Source organism: Podarcis vaucheri (assembly GCF_965113315.1).
Source record: "Podarcis vaucheri genome assembly, chromosome: 5".
Classification (NCBI taxonomy): Eukaryota; Metazoa; Chordata; class Lepidosauria; order Squamata; family Lacertidae; genus Podarcis; species Podarcis vaucheri.
The window spans coordinates 49,698,591-49,717,104 of record NC_138763.1 but is presented as its reverse complement, the minus strand read 5'-3'; the positions used below and the strand labels follow the sequence as shown (position 1 = coordinate 49,717,104).

Below are 18,514 nucleotides of genomic sequence, written 5' to 3'. Positions count from 1 at the left end.
TTCTTAATCATCCAGCAAAAAAATAAATATTCATTTTCTTGCTATTAATTTCCACAAAATCACATTTGTTACCTGGATGTTATTTTCACAGTTCTCTCTCCCTTCTGACCTGCAAACAAAAATAAAGCAAAGCATGTCAGCTTCAGACAGAACTTGCACAGATTGTAAATTTCATTATAACTTTACATGAGCAAATGCAGCCACTCAAAAACACTGTATTTGTTGACTTTTTTAAAAAAACAACAACACCAACCAAGTGTTCAGGAAAGTGAACTCAAAATTGGCTGCAAGAGGGATGGACAACTGAAATCAAAAGGACTTCAGCATGTTTAATAATATAATGGATTCTAGCCAATGTTTATATGAAGCTTGTTTTTTACGAATCTTTGATTACAAATCAAAATTGCTCTTAGAAAGTAAGGTTAGATAGTGCCTAACTGGACATTCAAAAAGCACTGTAAAATCAGTTTGTCATCGAGTTCTAATTGCCAAGACTTCTCAAATCAAATTAGCTGGACACCAAGACAGCAATCTCCTCTCCTCCTGAAGTTTTTAATAAACTGCAAAGAACCCTGAGGAGGAAACAGTCGAATCTCTCACCATTCTAACTTTGCAGAAGGCACAAGCAGCACAACAGGTTTGTACGGTTTCTGCAAATGGCCTGTCCAAAGAGAAGCAAAGTCCAACCCCTCCCATCCATTTTATAGCACATGCAGAGAACGGTACTTTTGCAGGCTTCGTCCTGGTGGCCGCCATTTACCCCCACAAAATATCCTGGCCATAGCATTCATTCTGACACATTCTGGGGGAAATTATGTCCACCCCCACTCCCAGTCCTCCCTGCTCCCATCACAGAATGATATAGCGTAGAAGGAAATAGCAATTACCATGAAGCAATCCGAAATAAAATCTCTGCTGCCACCTGTACTGATTTAAGCTTTAAAAATAAATATGACATTGGGTGGGATCCAACTAATGAGTCCTGTCAGTAGATGCCCACACAAGGACTTGCGCAAAAGGACTTTCCCCTGCATGCCCCTGAAATTGGAGGGGTGGGGTTCAGGAGACTCCCCAGAACAGTACACAAGAGGAGTGGGGATCAAGCTGTCAGTGGTCTGTCTGAAATGCTTGCTCTGATGGAACACTTGACGTAGTGTGATGTTGAATTTCTTTCACTACAAAACAGAATGAATGCACCAATTTTTGAAGACTTATGTGCCTTAAAAATATTCAGAAATACCCAAATTTGCTGCCAGAGAATGGTACGGTAAATGTGGGCGCTATTTTTGATTCATTTTTTCTTAACACCATTATCAGGAAAAGAACAGCAAAAATTGTGTAGAGTCCCTGTGGAAGGGAGAAGTCTTTCCATCTCTTAAGCCCGTTATGGAATGATAATGCAAACCATAATTTGCTGTCTCAATCTTACTGCTGTTTTGCAATATCAGACTGTCAGAAAGTTCTTCCTGATATTTAGTCAGAACCCCCTTCCTTGTAATGTTTGGGTCCTAGCCATGGAACAGGAGAAAGTAAGCTTGCTCCATAAGCGACAACCATTTAGAATTTGAAGATTGCTTTCATATCTTCTCTCAATCTCCTCTTTACCAAGCTAAGCATACTCAATTCCCTCAACAGTTCCCCATAAGATTTGGTTTCCAGACCCTTTATCATCTTGGTCACCCTCCTCTGCACACCACAAGCTTTCAATATGCTTCTTAAATTGTGGTGCCCCGAACTGGACAGAGTGTTCTCACTGTCTCTAACGTACAAAAGTAACCATGTATCAAAGGAGTCACAGTACAGTACATTCAAAGTTGCACGGCATGCTTTTTTCTGAAGTAAAAAATATTCTCTCACAGTTATTAGCTTATAATGTCTGATGAAATTAAGGGAAGCATCTCTGGTACAATTCATGACCGTGGGTTATAAAAATAAAGATAAAACTAGAATATGTTAACAAAGCTTGAGGTTGCATACTAATGGCTTAGAAACTAGATTTCTGTGTTTTCTACTTCACTTCCAACTCCTACCCCCAAGGCATCAAAGGATTTAGAAAAGAGATCCTTAGGGAAATAATTGGGAATTTTTATAGCATGATATTTCCTTATACCACAGGCCACAGGAATGCAAACAGATTTACAGAAAGGAACTGTAGACCCAATTGCTGAGCAAAAGGGTGTAATAGACATCTTGAACCTTTCGTTTGGACAGAACCTTCCACTACCAACAGAGGAGGAACAACAATTGGGAGCAGTTGGAGGAATACCAGAAAAATAACAAGATGGCCCTGCAATTCCTCAGTTGGAATTGTAATGGGATGAACATGCCTTTGAAGAGACGACAAGTATTCCATATTTTGTACAGAGAACAACTGGACGTGACTTGCTTACAGGAAACTCACATAACTAGAGCCCACAGGAGACTACTTATGAATAAAAAATTGGGACAAGAATTTATCTCGTCGGATAAAGTGAAAAAAAGAGGAGTTGTGATCTATGTAAAAGAGAAATGGGCTCCAAAAATGATTTTTAAAGATGAAGAAGGAAGATATTTAGCGGTGGAGATACAAGTACAAGGAGAAAAATTTTTGATAATTGGGATTTACGCACCAAATGAAGGTAAAGCGGAATTCTTTAAAAAACTTCATGAAACTCTGATGGACTATTTGGATTACAATATGATAATTATGGGAGATATGAATGGTGTAGTTTCTACAAATATGGACAAGACACAAAGACTGACACTCACTAAAGATGGGAGACTCCCTAAGACTTTTTTTGAAATGACCGAGAACATGGACCTAATAGACATTTGGAGAACAAGGAACCCTCTTGAAAGAGAGGGAACCTTTTTCTCCCAAGCACAGATGACCTGGACCAGAATTGATCAAATTTGGATCACTAGTGGAATGGCTCCGAGGATTAAGACGGTAGAGATCTGCCCAAAAACCTGCTCCGACCATAACGCCGTGAAGATGGAAATGAAACTTACAACAACTGGTCAGTTTAGGTGGAGAATGAATGACACCCTGTTTCGAGATAGAGAATTCCACTTGAAGGCCCAAAAAACTTTAAAGGACTATTTCGAAATCAATCTAAGGGGCAATGTGGAAAAAAGAGTGGTCTGGGACGCAAGCAAAGCTGTGATGCGAGGGTTTTTGATTCAACAAAACTCAATAAAGAGGAGAAGGCAGAATGAGAAAAGAGAAAAATTTTTGGAAAAGATAAAAGAAGGAGAGAGAAAATTAAGGTCAAAACCAAAGTCCCAGGAGATTTTGAGGGAGATTAAATTATATCAAACACAATATATGGAATTGATGAACCAAGAGATAGAGTGGAAAATAAAGCAAATGAGACAAAAGTCATTTGAGTCGGCAGACAAATGTGGCAAGCTTTTGGCATGGCAACTTAAGAAAAGACAGAAATTAAATACAGTTACAAGTTTAGAAGTGGATGGAAGGACTATATCTAAACCAAATGAAATAAGAAACTGTTTCGTGAGTTATTTTAAAAAACTCTATTCTCAAGGAGCACAAAATGAAGAAGATATAGATAAATTCCTTAACAAATATGGATTACAAAAAATCTCCCCTCAAAGTAAGGTGGACTTAAACCAGAGAATATCAGAACAAGAGATAGAGGGTGCCATTCAGGACATGCAATTGGGCAAATCTCCAGGACCAGATGGCTTGACTTCCAGATATTACAAATCGCTAAAGGAATGGCTGATTCAACCGTTAAAGGATGTCTGTAATGAGATCTTAGAGGGAAAAAAGGCACCCGAATCGTGGAAGGAAGCATATATTTCACTCATACCAAAGACAGAGACTGAAAAGACTCAATTGAAGAACTACCGCCCAATCTCGTTACTCAATGTGGATTACAAAATTTTTGCAGACATTTTAGCAAAAAGATTTAAAAGAGTATTGATGGAAAAGATCCACAGAGACCAAGCAGGCTTTCTCCCAAAGAGACACCTCTCAGACAATGTTAGGATTATAATAGACATTTTGGAAAAGTTAGAGGTGAATATAAACACCAAAGCAGTTTTGATATTTGTGGACGCGGAGAAAGCCTTTGACAACATTTCTTGGAGTTTTATGAAAAAGAATCTTCATGGGATGGGGGTAGGACAAGGTTTTGAGAATGGTGTGGGTGCAATATACTCTGAACAAAAAGCTAAGTTGATTGTAAATAATGTGATAACGGAGGAACTTAAGATAGAAAAAGGAACACGACAGGGATGCCCAATTTCCCCATTGCTTTTTATTTCTGTCCTGGAGGTTTTGCTGAATATGATTAGAAATGACCAGCAGGTTAAAGGGGTACAGGTCGGAGCAAAACATTACAAGTTAAGGGCTTTCGCAGATGATTTAGTCCTGACTTTACAAGAGCCATACACTAGTACGAAAAAGGTGTTGGAGATAATCCAACAATTTGGCCAGGTAGCCGGATTTAAGTTGAATAAACAAAAAACTAAAGTCCTAGGGAAAAATTTGACAGATATAGAAAAGAACAAGTTTCAAGAAGAGACGGGTTTGACGGTGACTAAGAAGGTGAAATACCTAGGGGTTAACCTAACATCTAAAAATTTGAATTTGTATAAGGACAACTATGAAAAATGTTGGACAGAAATCAAAAAAGATCTAGAAATATGGTCAAACTTGAGATTATCAATGTTAGGCCGAATTGCAGTAATTAAGATGAATGTATTGCCTAGAATGTTATTTTTGTTTCAAACTTTGCAAATACTTGACAAGATGGACTGTTTCAAGAGGTGGCAGAAAGATATCGCGAAATTTGTCTGGCAGGGCAAAAAGCCCAGGATAAAATATAAAATATTAACAGATGCAAAAGAAAGAGGGGGATTTGCCCTGCCGGACTTAAAATTGTATTATGAAGCAGCAGCATTCTGCTGGCTGAAAGAGTGGATGCTCCTCGAGAATACAGATATCTTGGACTTAGAAGGTTTTAATAATGCATTTGGTTGGCATGCATATTTATGGTATGATAAAATTAAAGTGCATAGTGCCTTTAAAAATCACATTGTAAGGAAAGCGCTGTTCAATGTTTGGATGAGATATAAAGACTTGCTGGAAAATAAAACCCCTAGATGGTTGTCACCTTTAGAGGCGAAGGCCCACAAGAAACTCAATATGGAGGTCGGATGGCCAAAGTATTGTGAGATTCTAGAACAAGATGGAGAGAGACTGAAACTAAAGAGCCATGAAAATCTAAAACCCAAAGTACAAGATTGGCTCCACTATTACCAAATAACGGAGGTTTTTAAACAAGACAGGAAAATTGGCTTCCAGGTGGAAAAATCAAAACTTGAGACAGAATTGTTAGAACCCAATACTAAGAATCTGTCAAGAATGTATAACTTGCTGTTAAAATGGAATACACAAGATGAAGTAGTTAAATCAGCCATGATTAAATGGGCACAGGACATCGGTCATAATATAATGTCAGCTGACTGGGAAAGGTTGTGGAACACCGGAATTAAATTTACGGCATGTAGTGCCTTAAAGGAAAATGTAATGAAAATGGTTTACAGGTGGTACATGACCCCAGTCAAGCTGGCAAAAATTTATCATTTGCCCGACAATAAATGTTGGAAATGTAAAGAAACTGAAGGTACTTTTTATCATCTTTGGTGGACGTGCCCGAAGATTAAGGTCTTTTGGGAGATGATATACAATGAAATGAAAAAGGTATTTAAATATACCTTTCTTAAGAAACCAGAGGCCTTTCTCTTGGGCATTGTCGGCCAATTGGTGCAAAAAAAAGATAGAACTTTCTTTATGTATGCAACAACAGCAGCAAGAATATTGATAGCAAAGTATTGGAAGACACAAGATCTACCCACCGTGGAAGAATGGCAGATGAAAGTGATTGACTACATGACTTTGGCGGAAATGACGAGCAGAATTCGAGACCAGGGGAAGGAGACTGCGGAAGAAGATTGGAAGAAATTCAAGATTTATCTTAAGGACCATTATAAACTTGAGGAAGTTTAGAATGTCGAGATTCGACAGAGATAAAGGGTTGCAGTAATATAAGATTAGAATAAGAAAGGACTATAATAAATTAGAGTTGGAAAAATATGTATAAGTTGCTGTAAAATTTGGACATGAGGATGCAGAAAGGGGAGGTATGGGGAAGTCCGAGGAAAGAAGTCTACGAAATGACATTATGAAACCACACTTCTTTGTTTGTTTGTTTGTTTGTTTTTTGTGTTTGTTTGTTATAAAAACTTTTGTAAAACTAATAAAAAATATTATAAAAAAAAAAGGAATGCAAACAGCTTTACCAAGCAGTGATTTCCTCATTGGAAACAACTGACAATAACGCAACAATTCTTCCATCCCTAAATATTGCCAAAGCCTTAAGCACATAGAATGCAAGAAGTATAAAATAATTTTACAAAAATTCTCAACAGCCAGACGAGTCTCAAGCATCTTGATGGAAATGAAAAGTTAACACAGGAGAGACTTGCATGATAATTCTTATGACACATTTTCACTTTAAAAACAAAGCTTTTCTTGTAGTAATGTATCAGTTACATGGGCCACAGCTACATTTCCTTGCTTGGGTCCAAACAATTCTGTCTTAGCTCACATACAGGATACTAGTGGGGAGCGTCCAGTGCTTACTTTTTAGTAAAAAAATAATAATTGTGCGGCTTTTTAATGGATAGTTTTGTGAGTGTGGACCCAAGACACCAAAAATTGCATGAAGTCACACCAAAGTAATGTTTCAGTTCGCCATCTTTATTCAAAATGGCATATGGTGTCCAAACATTAACCCCCATCCCAACCTTAGGAACCACTATGCCTGAAAATGGCACCCAGTATCCAAATGGCAACAAAGTCTGCCACCCTACTTGGGAACCATCATGCCAAGTTTCACAACAATATCTTGATAGGCGTTCAAATATTTAGAAAACAAACAGGAAGACAGCCCACTTTCCAAAATATATAGTTGAAGAGAATATGCAATCAACTCAACTGAAGTCAACATAATATTCCCATTTAGTAGAGCAAGTGGCTTGCTCTAGGACTTGCTCTAGCTTTTGAGTGCTTGCTCTATAGCCATGCAAGCAAAAACACTAGCAAAGACAGATCAAGCCAGCCACCGACTAGATATTAATGCTTGTTAATACCATATTTTCCTTGCTCTGCAATTGGCCCTCCCCTCCCCTTGTGTGTCTTGTTTTTTATACTGTTAGTCTACGCAGAGTCTAGGACACTTGGACATGTGTAGAGCACATGGTTAGTGTAAATGTTCTAGAAATCAATTAACCATGCAATTACTCCTTTATGGTATCAGGTCAGGAAAAAAGAAGAAAATTATTGGACAGCTGCAGTATGTGTCCTGAACTACTTAAGACCCTTTCTATTGATTAACAGATCTATGATGCAGCTTTAAAAGGCATTGCTGCTTTTGTTCCAGGTCACCAAGGTGCTGGAATGAATATGTTACTATATAGTTTTGGGGCATTCCTATCTTCAAATCTCCAGTAATTACTAGTTTAATACTATTCTGTATTATATCTGTAATGCTTAATAAAGGTCTGGTGAAAGAAAGACTATTTCAAAGTAATATATTCCATCCAGTCATCATTCACCCAGTTTGCCTTCTCATAAGGGGGTCTACATATTCAAACAAGCAAACACCTTAAATTTCAGCTGGATAAAATATTCCAATGGCAAAAAGCCCCAACATGAAACTTAAGCACACTATTGATGTATATTTAGGAACTAAGCCAAATGCATAATTTTAATTTGGAATCAAAATATGAGGATATAACATTTAAAAAGACTCCACCAAATCATTACCACATTCCATGTAATTTGAATTGTTTCAAATGTTTAAAAACCTGTCCAAGTTTTAATTTTTGAAAACCATTTCACATATAGAAAGTTTTTAAAGAGGCAAGAGCAAGAAGAACTTTCTGACAGTAAGAGCTGTTCAACAGTGGAATGGGCTCCCTTGGAAGGTGGTGGGCTCTCATTCCTTGAGGGTTTTAAAGCAGAGGTTGGATGGCCACCTGTCCTGGATGTTTCAGGTGAGAATCCTGCACCACAGGGGGTTGGACTAGATGACCCTTGGGGTCCCTTCCAACTCTACAATTCTATGAGGTGGTGTTTTTTTTAACTGCATCTGTTTTCTGGGAAAGGGCAGAGGAAGAAGGAAGTGGGAAACTTAAAATCACCTCCAATCAGAATAAAGCTATACTAAAACATGAAAACATAGTGTGTGGGGCGGGAATCAACAATCAGGTTTAACGTATTTCTACTTTATCACACCTACAAACAAAACAAAACAAAAGGCGCAACATCTGCATTTTTTATATTGTGGTTTTATAACAATATTGCAAATTCAATTGTTGTAAGCTGCCTTTAGTGATTAGCACACATTAGTTGTACAATATACAGCACTTGGGAATCCATCACAATGAAGTGTGCCTTAGTGTGTTTTTTTAAATAGCAATTTTAATATAAACAAAATAAATGCTTTGTGTTTTCTTTTCCACAGTCCTTCAGCTCATGTCAGTATTAAACATTTATTCAACTAGGTGCCATGATCAACAAAAATATTGTATAGCCTTTATTCTACCTAAACTGTGTAGAGCAATCCTATGCACATCTATTGAGATCAAAGTTCACTGATGCTTACTTTCAGGATAAGTGAGCTCACCATCATAAATCTGACTGACTCAACACACCCAGTTACATTTTTCTTGCTATTGTGAACGGAAAAGAAAGCATAATCCTACAGCTTGCACCTGCTGAGCCTCTCTCCATCCAGCAATCTGGCACCAGAAGGTGTCAGCAGTAGTCCTGTGACTTCCACACCTATAGCCAACTTACATCTTCTGGCTGCAGCACCAGCTACAAAGCAGAGACAGGGCCACTGCTACAACTTTTCTAACTGTTGTTTATTTTTATTGAGGGAGGGGAGATGTGTCTGGGAGGAGATGAGCTGGAGGGGGGGGGGAATCGCAGTATGGTGGGGCAGGCCGGGTAAAAAGCACACGGCACAGACAGTGAGTGACTGCCATGTGCCAGTCCCTCCTCCAACCTGGGAAATTGTGGTTATTCCATCAGCCAGGCCCCCAGATCTGCGGCTGCTGTAAATTCTCCTCAACCTCTCGGTGGCTTTCAATACCATCATCCATGGTATCCATCTGGTGAGGCTTTCCTGGCACATTCGTTACATATCTTTAAGCGTTGGGTAAAAACATTACTCTTCTCCCTCGCCTTTGGATAATTAAATAATCTATGTCCTTTTAAACTGGGGGATGGGTATTGTTTTGTTTGTTATTATGGTATGTATTTTTGTGTTTTTATATTGTAAACTCCCCTATGATCTTTGGATGAAGGGCAATATAGAAATTTTATAAATAATAATAACAGTTCACCATCAGGCAAAGTTTCCATTCCTTTCTTAGAAGTTTGCCTAATTAAGGGCTAAGATTTTGGCAGCTGGACAGAAAAATGTTTGAGATTATAGGAGGATTTTATAACAGATTTTAAGATTAGTTTAAGATAATTCTTTAGCTGCTTACTCTAAACTTTTGGAATCAACTATACGTTATTTTAACAAACTGCAGAGTTATTTCATTTCAGACCTAATACTCAGAGTTAACTCTACTTGCCTTAACAGCTGTCAAGTTCTTTCCAAGTGTTTAGTCAAAAAGGGAATCTGATTCAAAGTGCTTCTAACTGTAAAAAAAATCCTTTGGTTTCAAAAGGCACACTTGTTCTTTGTCAAACATTTCTACCTCAAACCAAAAGACCTATTACTTTTTCTTCAAGAGACAGATCTCTGTGTTTTATCTTCTTAATTTCAAAAGTGGCTTGCTTGCTGCAGAACATGAGGCAAAAGTCTTACTGGTAATTGCATTTGTATAAATAATAATTTCATTTGTATAAATGACTTATATGGCATGGTACTTTATCTTCATTTGCTACCACCTTTTAAAAGGGAGTATAATTGCTCTCATTTTACAGATGGAAAACCCCAAGTTTTGCCACCCAATGACTGGGAAGGGGATAACAAATTTTCAAGGCCAACGATTCATTTACCATAGCACATTCATTTTTCAAATTGGATTCCTTAAAATAATTAACAACCTACAGGTTATTATAGTATTGCTATGGCTACAAAAGCAAATAGTCTGCTCATTAGTCACGACGATAAATGTATCAAATCATCACAAGTAGTGTTTGGTAATCAGCAGCCCACCTACATAGTGTTAAAAGGTGAGTGCTATACATTGCATTATGCTATTCTACTAATTGCTTTGATATTTGTTCCATTTTTTTGCAGTAGTACTATATTGTCCAATCTCTTTTACTCTATATACTATATCTGCACTAGACTGTCAATATCCTGTAAACTCGGCAGACTACATTGACAGCAGATTGACCAGTAGATATGAAGCTCAAATAAAGGTGTGCACCAGATGGGCATTGCTGCCATGTGAGAGTCACTGCATGAGTAGGTGAAGGAAGGAGAGGGATCCAAATGCTCACTATTACCAAGGGCAGAGCAAATGCAGGTGATGCTCCTGTTTTAGCCAACTCCAGCTAGCACTCTGTTCTCTGCTCAGATTCAAACTGCAATTGTTACTCTGCTCTCATACTAGCTGAAGGGTACTACCATCTAGAGATGAAAGACATTCAGAACCAACAAGGAATACTGATTTAGAAAATTATTTTTGTCAAGCCACCCATTGCCGGATGATTTGTTCATTTACATTAACTTAGAAAAAACTAAGTCGATGTGACTACTACCAGTATTTTTACTGATATTTTAAACTAAATAATTGTTCAAGCTTTTCTGTTGACATTTCATCTGTTTCTGGGAATTCTTTCTTCCTTTTTGGAAAAACTACCCATTATAAAATAGATGGGGCTGAGGCAAGAAAGTAGTAGCCTTATACAGAATCTATCTATCTATCTATCTATCTTATAAATGAATTTTTAAAATGATACATTGCCTGTGACTAATTTATCATCAGTTTCAGCCTCTTGTTTCAGCCCCTTTAAAGCCCTATACAGCCTGGGACCCTCGTACCTACGGGACTGCCTCTCCTGGTATATCCCACAGAGGACCTTATGGTCTTCAAACAAAAACATCTTGGAGGTCCCAGGCCACAGAGAAGTTAGGCTGGCCTCAACCAGAGCCAGGGCTTTTTCGGCTGTGGCTCCCGATCTGGTGGAACGCTCTGTCACAAGAGACTAGGGCCCTGCGGGACTTGACATCTTTCCACAGGGCCTGCAAGACAGAGCTGTTCCACCAGGCCTTTGGCCAAGGCACAGCCTGACCCCATCCTTTGGTAATTCTTCACAGAACTCTAGCCCAATGGTTGCCATCAGTTTGATTTATCAACGCTAAGAGCACATAGCACTAGTTGCCTCAAAAAAATGGCAGACTCAACTAATGTATTTACCTGTTCCTGCCTGCAGCAGCCAATTAAGGACAGTGGAGGAATGCATATAGTAAGTGTTTCAGGACATTGGAAAAGTTGTGATAGATATGGCAGGAGAGGAGGGAACTCAACATGAAATATATAAACAAAAGGAGGTGGGTCCTGGTCAAAAGCAACATAAATTTACAAAGCTATTCAGTTTTATTATCTTTCACAATTTTAAAAAAAACAGAAATTTTCAATATTAACACAATATATACATCAAAAGAATGCAAGAAGAAAAGAACAAATTCTACACAAACTCAAGATAAGTAGAGAATGTAAAGTAAAAGCAAGAAAAGGATCATGAGATGCTCAAATGCTAATTAACCTGTGTAACAACTGTGTTTCAGGCAGGGGTGTGGAGGAGGGTGGGATCCAGTTTTCAATCCAAACTCTCATCTTCAGGCTACACTTGGTTAATGAGACTTTTTTCCACTATAAATTTTCTGTAGCAGAAGAGACATCCTTATCAGCTTGCAGCAACTTTTGCTCCTTTAATCTATCACTGGTCATTATTCACAAGTAGAGCCAAAAGTTCAGAAATTATCCTTCCCAGGAACTCCATTAGCTTCAAAATAGCATGGTTATAGAAGTTACACGCAAGTTTGTTCAGTGAGATAACTGCAAGCTGTTCACCTTTCCTTGAATGCAAAACAGACCTCTTCATCATTTTAAGTTAGCTGAGCCGGCATGAACAATAACTTGATTATGTAACTGAATATTCCATTCTTGCAACCACAAGCATTCTCCTGAGACATTCTGTAAGTTGTTAAAGTCACTGGACTTCTCGCCAAACAATGACAATTCTTACAGTTCATCAGCTCAACTAAATATATGACTTAGATGGGATTCATTTAACTCTTCCAGAAATTGTATTAAACTACATAAATTTGTAGAGAAAACAGCCTTTCCTTTAGTTAAATTAATGCACACCTTCCCAATCCAAAACAAAAATGAGCATCTGTAACTGATACAAGATCACTCTCAGGAAAACCAAAGGGGGGAAAAATCTAATTCCCATTACAGGAGCCTTTGAACATCATTAGCAAGAGGTAGGAAGGGGGAAAGTGTGAAAGTTCCTATATGGTGGGGGACGGGAGGGGGGGCATGGGGACAGACAACCAAAATGTTTCTACAGTGTTACTATTTCAAACAAGGATTGGATAAAAACATTACAGAAGATGGGGCTGATACTGCTATTCCTCCTGTTGTTTTTTAGAGGTAGAAGATCAAAAAGTTTTTATATCTGACCCATATATACAGTGCTTTTTTCTGGGGGGATGCAGGGGGACGCATACCCCTAAACATTTGTGAATCTTTGTACTTTTGTCCATTTACTGTATTTAATTTTTCCCGATTTGAACTATAAAATGGTGATTTTCTTTGAGTCAAAATGAGAGTACGCACTGTGTGTGTGTGTGTGTGTGTGTGTGTGTGTATAAAACAAGACATCAGAAAACAGAATTTTTGTCCTACAAAGATTGGTGCAACTGCTTATGCTAATTCACCACCAAAACATGCTTCTGTATAATATGTAATTTCTCAATTTTCAAGGTATTAAACTGGGGTAGCTAACAAAGGCTCCTCAATAGATTTGTACCTATCATATTTTTGTTCTTTTGAAAAAGTTTTTAGAATCTGAGGGTTCCCCACCCCCAAGAAAAATTGTTCCTATGCATACCCTGCTGTGGTGTCCAAAGTTTTTTATGGTTCCTCCAAGCTCCCCAAATTTGTGTGTTTATTTTTGCCATACTCGTTTTTACATTTCATCCCACCCACCACTGATGGTTCAACATGGGGCAATGTGGCTCTCAGATAGAAAAAAATTAACCATCCCTGTATTAAAGCAACCCATAAGACTGTCCAAAGGAGGAATAAACAGGCATCTTTACTATACTGCAACACAGCACAACACATCATAGAAAATCAATTCTTCTCAATATTTGAAGTTCTTTTATTTTAAGAGATGGTAAGATGGTCTGCTACATGACCACTAAATTCTACATTTTCAGTTTCTGGGATAGGCCTCTCAAGAAGGCAGGAATGCTGGGGCTCCCGCAACCACCAGCAGATCTGCCAGAAGTATAGCAGCATCTACATGTACTGTACTGTATATACTCTGTATATATGGGTCAGACATATACTCGGTGCTCAAAAGCAGAACCCAGCACAAAGAGGGCAAAAGGGAAAGTGCTGGAGTCATGATAGGGAACTTAGCAGAACTGAATGGTGAAATAATAATCTCGGTTCGTTTCAGTGGAAGTAGTAATGGAAATGCGGTCTGAAGTGTTTTACAATGGTTTAAATAAAGCCTTTCTAAACAAAATAAAATGCATGGCTATTTCCACTCCAGATGAATTGCATTCCAAACCTAATTTCAAGTTTTTGTATTTGCACACTAACCTCAGTGCTAACATTGTGTGGGTGGGATGAATCCTATTCATTCACACATTCCTAAGGAACCTGACAATGTTGGTGATAACATTCTATTTCCAGAAGAGTGGCTGAGAGAACAGATCAACAGTTCAAGACTAAGCCACGTGTGCAGCTATTTGCCGGGGCTTTTCTCAGGATACGATTCCATTTACATAGTGGGACAGTTTGAGAATGTGCATGCACATTCAAGCTGATGACCTCCAATAATCTATTTTTAGATATTAAATGTCCACTTGATTTCCAACAACTAAGCAGATTAGCATAACAGCACAAATTGTCTCTTGATACAGTACAATTTGCCCAAAATGCCAAATAATATAGATCCTGGTCTTAATCTGAATGCAAATTAGAAAAATCTGTTCAAACAGGACAGCAATTTGTCTATTATTATCTCTGCTTATGCTCAAGTGTGCCACATATATATTACAATTTTAAATATATAAAAAGCTTCATGTTCATTATCTTATTACGGAGTTTACAATGACCCTGCAAGAAAGAGGTGGAGAACCTGTGGTCTTTCCAGATGTCCTTGGATTCCAACTCTTTCCCACCTTCTAAACAACAACAACACTGAAAGCATGGCCCAAAGGCATGGCCTCAATATCCCCTTGCATCATTGCAGAGACAACAGGACTTGATGTGATTCACATAGCAAATTGGGTGGATTCAAAGTACAGTGGTACCTTGGGTTACATACGCTTCAGGTTACAGACTCCGCTAACCCAGAAATAGTACCTTGGGTTAAGAACTTTGCTTCAGGATGAGAACAGAAATCGTGCAGCGGTGGTGCGGCGGCAGCAGCAGGCCCCATTAGCTAAAGTGGTGCTTCAGGTTAAGAACAGTTTCAGGTTAAGTACAGACCTCCGGAACGAATTAAGTACTTAACCTGAGGTACCACTTGCCCATGACACCTCAGGCACCTGTACCCCATCACTTGTGCATTGTCTTACAGTCTAGAAACTAAAAACAGATTTGTTAACTGAAAAAGTATTCTTCTTGACCAGTATAATACACACCAGTGGGCAAGACCAATTATGCAGCCCAATGGGTCTAACTATGAAAACAGCTACAACTTCAAATATGCCAATGCAGCACTTTCATGAGAATGGGGAGGGAAACCTCTTTTTAAATGAACAAAGGCAAAAGCAGAAAGTATCAATCCATTTTAGCCATCTAGTTAGGAGAGAGCTAGACCGAGCCAGGGGTAAAAGATGATTGATTCATCAGCACCCACGTCTAATGTTTGAACTGCACTTTGCCTTTTAGATGTTATTGCTAGAAATAAATGGCCTATGTGTCTGACATGAGTCTTTGATGTTAAGCAGAAGATTGAACCAAACCACTAAGAACATGAAAAAGGCTTTTTAAAAAGAGATTAATTCCTCATCTCTTGGAATATTTTCCATCAGCAAGCACATAATATGAAAGTAAAACATTATGTCTAAGCAGCACCCCATCCCTATTTACTTTATCTCTGAACGAATACTCCAGGGGCTGAGGGTTTGACAGACATCTCTGCTCTCAAAGTAACAATATATCCTGATAATCTTATTTTTTAGTTTTGTTTAGCAAGTTTAGTTTTCCTTGATTCCTTATGGATCCAACAGTTTTTGAGCAATTCCAAAGTTGAGGACTCTTTTGTTAGATGAGAAATACATGTTCATGATCATTCAAATAGAGATTGAAATGTCTTTCTTTCTAAGCTTGACTAGAGGACTCATTCCAAAAGAAGAGAATTTTTTTCACCCTTCCACTAGCGCAACCAGTACAAGAGGAAAGGGTAGGAGACTTACAAGCCTGGTTTATTTACTTTTTGCCTTGCCCGAGATCAACTAAAAGCAGTTCTAAGTGTGTACACCACAAGAGAAGGAGGCATTCATTATGGGTGTGGCTGCTCTCCCTGGTAAGGGCTGTCTGTTCCCAGAGTAAGAAAGCAAAAACTGGGCTGGCAAAAATTATTACAGCTTCTCCTTTCAGGGCAAGGTGAGCTCCGCTTAAATAAACTGATGGTGAAAGGGAGCGTGCTAGTGTACAAAGTACTAACTATAGAAATGTTACCACTTTCAGTTGTCTGAACACCTGTTTGCATTGCTATAATATGTACACAGATTTTCTCTCTCTCTCAGTGAAATACAGAAGAAAGGCAAGACAGGTTTTATTATTATAGCTTCTCATTAATAATGAGGATGAATACTAGTATAACTTCATTACAGTGGTACCTCGGGTTAAGTACTTAATTCGTTCGGGAGGTCCATTCTTAACCTGAAACTGTTTTTAACCTGAAGCACCACTTTAGGTAATGGGGGCCTCCTGCTGCTGCTGCGCCGCCGGAGCACGATTTCTGTTCTTATCCTGAAGCACTATTTCTGGGTTACCGGAGTCTGTAACCTGAAGCGTATGTAACCTGAAGCATATGTAACCCAAGGTACCACTGTACATGCATGTATTACAGAAGTAAATTATTATTTTGTGTGTGTGTGTGTGTGTGTGTGTGTGTGTATACACACACACAGTTTGTTTATTTGCATAAAATTTATTCTTTCACTGTTAAACAAACCTTCAAAGCAGTTTACAAAAAGATAAAACTAGAAAATCAAGAAAAAATCAAAACCTTACCTTAAAACATACAAAAGTTAAAATACTAAAACAGATTAAAAAAAAAACTTTCTAAGCATCCAGGTAGGCTTGTCTAAACAATAAAGTTTTTAAGAAGTGCTAAAAAGAGTACAGAGAAGGTGCCTGCTTGATGTCAATATGCAGAGAGTTCCAAAGGGCAGGTGCTGCCACACTAAATTATCAAGTTACAGTGGTACCTCTGGTTACATACTTAATTTGTTCTGGAGGTCCGTTCTTAACCTGAAGCACCACTTTAGCTAATGGGGGCTACTGCTGCCACCATGCCGCTGCTGCGCGATTTCTGTTCTCATCCTGAAGCAAAGTTCTTAACCCGAGGTACTATTTCTGGGTTACCGGAGTCTGTAACCTGAAGCGTATGTAACCTGAAGCATATGTAACCCGAGGTACCACAAATGTGGAACGGGTTTTGTAGTGTCAATTCCGCAGACCAAAGCGGTCAAACAGATGGATGTGGGGTATGGTAAACCAGTCCCAAATTGTTAAGAAGAAGAAGAAGAAGAGTTTGGATTTGATATCCCGCCTTTCACTCCCCTTCAGGAGTCTCAAAGCGGCTAACATTCTCCTTGCCCTTCCTCCCCCACAACAAACACTCTGTGAGGTGAGTGGGGCTGAGAGACTTCACAGAAGTGTGACTGGCCCAAGGTCACCCAGCAGCTGCATGTGGAGGAGCGGAGACACGAACCCGGTTTCCCAGATTACGTGACTACCGCTCTTAACCACTACACCACACTGGCTTTATAATGCTAATAGTAACACACTGAATCTGGGATGGTAGTAAATCAGCAACCAGTGCGGATATTTGAGCACTGGTGCTATTTGCTACCACAGCCTCACTCCTGTCCGCAATCGTGCTGAAGTATTTGACACATCAAGTGCAAGGGAAGCCTCATATAGAGTGCACTGCAGTAAACCAGTCTTGAAGTAACCAGCGCATGAACTACTGTGGGAAGGCTTTCCCAGCACAGGAAACAATCATTCAATACTCCTGGGCTCTCACATATGGTTGCTCCTCAGCAACCATGCCATCCATCCACTGGTAGACTCTACTTTGGTCACAACTTGCATATAAATTACAACACTCATTTAACATAAAATTCTTTCACTACAAAGCGTGTTGTACCGTTCCCACACATTATTCTGTATTGTTTTATTTAAGCGTTCACATACTACAAAAAAATAACGCTATATTCATTTATAGTTAAAGCACAATTTTTGACCAGGATGAAAACTCTAATGCAGGGTTGCAGAATGTCTGGTCTCTCTCTCCCCACCCACCCCCCTTCTGCCCTGCAGCTCATCCAAAACTCATTTAAGCAATTCCACAGCTTTTTCCATAACATCGAATGGTGAGAATTCCAACATAGAGTTGAGAGAGAAGGGACACCAGGGGCAGAGAGCTGTGGAGCCTCTTCCTAGCATATGCTAGTCAAAACACTTAATCTTCATAACAGAAATCTAAAACAGCAATTGATAATTACAAGTGTTAATATTTCAAACTGTTGCATAAAATGTTGTTAAATAATAATTATTAATGTGCATGCAGTGACACTTCTTTCCAAGAAAAGTTTCTCATTTCCAATAAACAGGAATTCATTACACTGGAATAACAAACTACTGATATAAGTATTACAAAAAAATAACTGGGTAGTCTCAAACCAGATATTCAAAGATAGGTACTCATAATATATCAACTACTACTGTAGCCCTTTTTCCTGTCTTCTGAGACAGTCACACTAATCTGACATTTTTGGAGACAGAATGCATACAGAATGCACACTTTCCATTCTTGCCCATCTGGTTTCAGTCTGTCTTTCAATAATTGTCTTCTCTGAATTTTATTACAGAGGTGCTCACACCCTATACTATTGGAGATTAAATCCATCCCAGCAAATGGTGTTTATATACAAGGAAGTGTTACAGACAAATGGCTTGACACATTGTCAACACTTCTAAAAGT

The 18,514-nt window shown here is 38.7% G+C and overlaps 1 protein-coding gene across 8 annotated transcripts in view; it reads right to left on the bottom strand.

Annotated features, from left to right (window-relative positions):
- ADD3 (adducin 3) overlaps positions 1-18,514 on the bottom strand; it is a 106,459-nt gene that overhangs the window by 64,128 nt on the left and 23,817 nt on the right. For all 8 annotated transcript variants that reach the window (XM_082225261.1, XM_082225258.1, XM_082225260.1 and 5 more), the window contains one exon: positions 73-109. The gene's annotated coding sequence lies outside the window, so the exon portion shown is untranslated. The remainder of the gene's footprint in view (positions 1-72; positions 110-18,514) is intronic.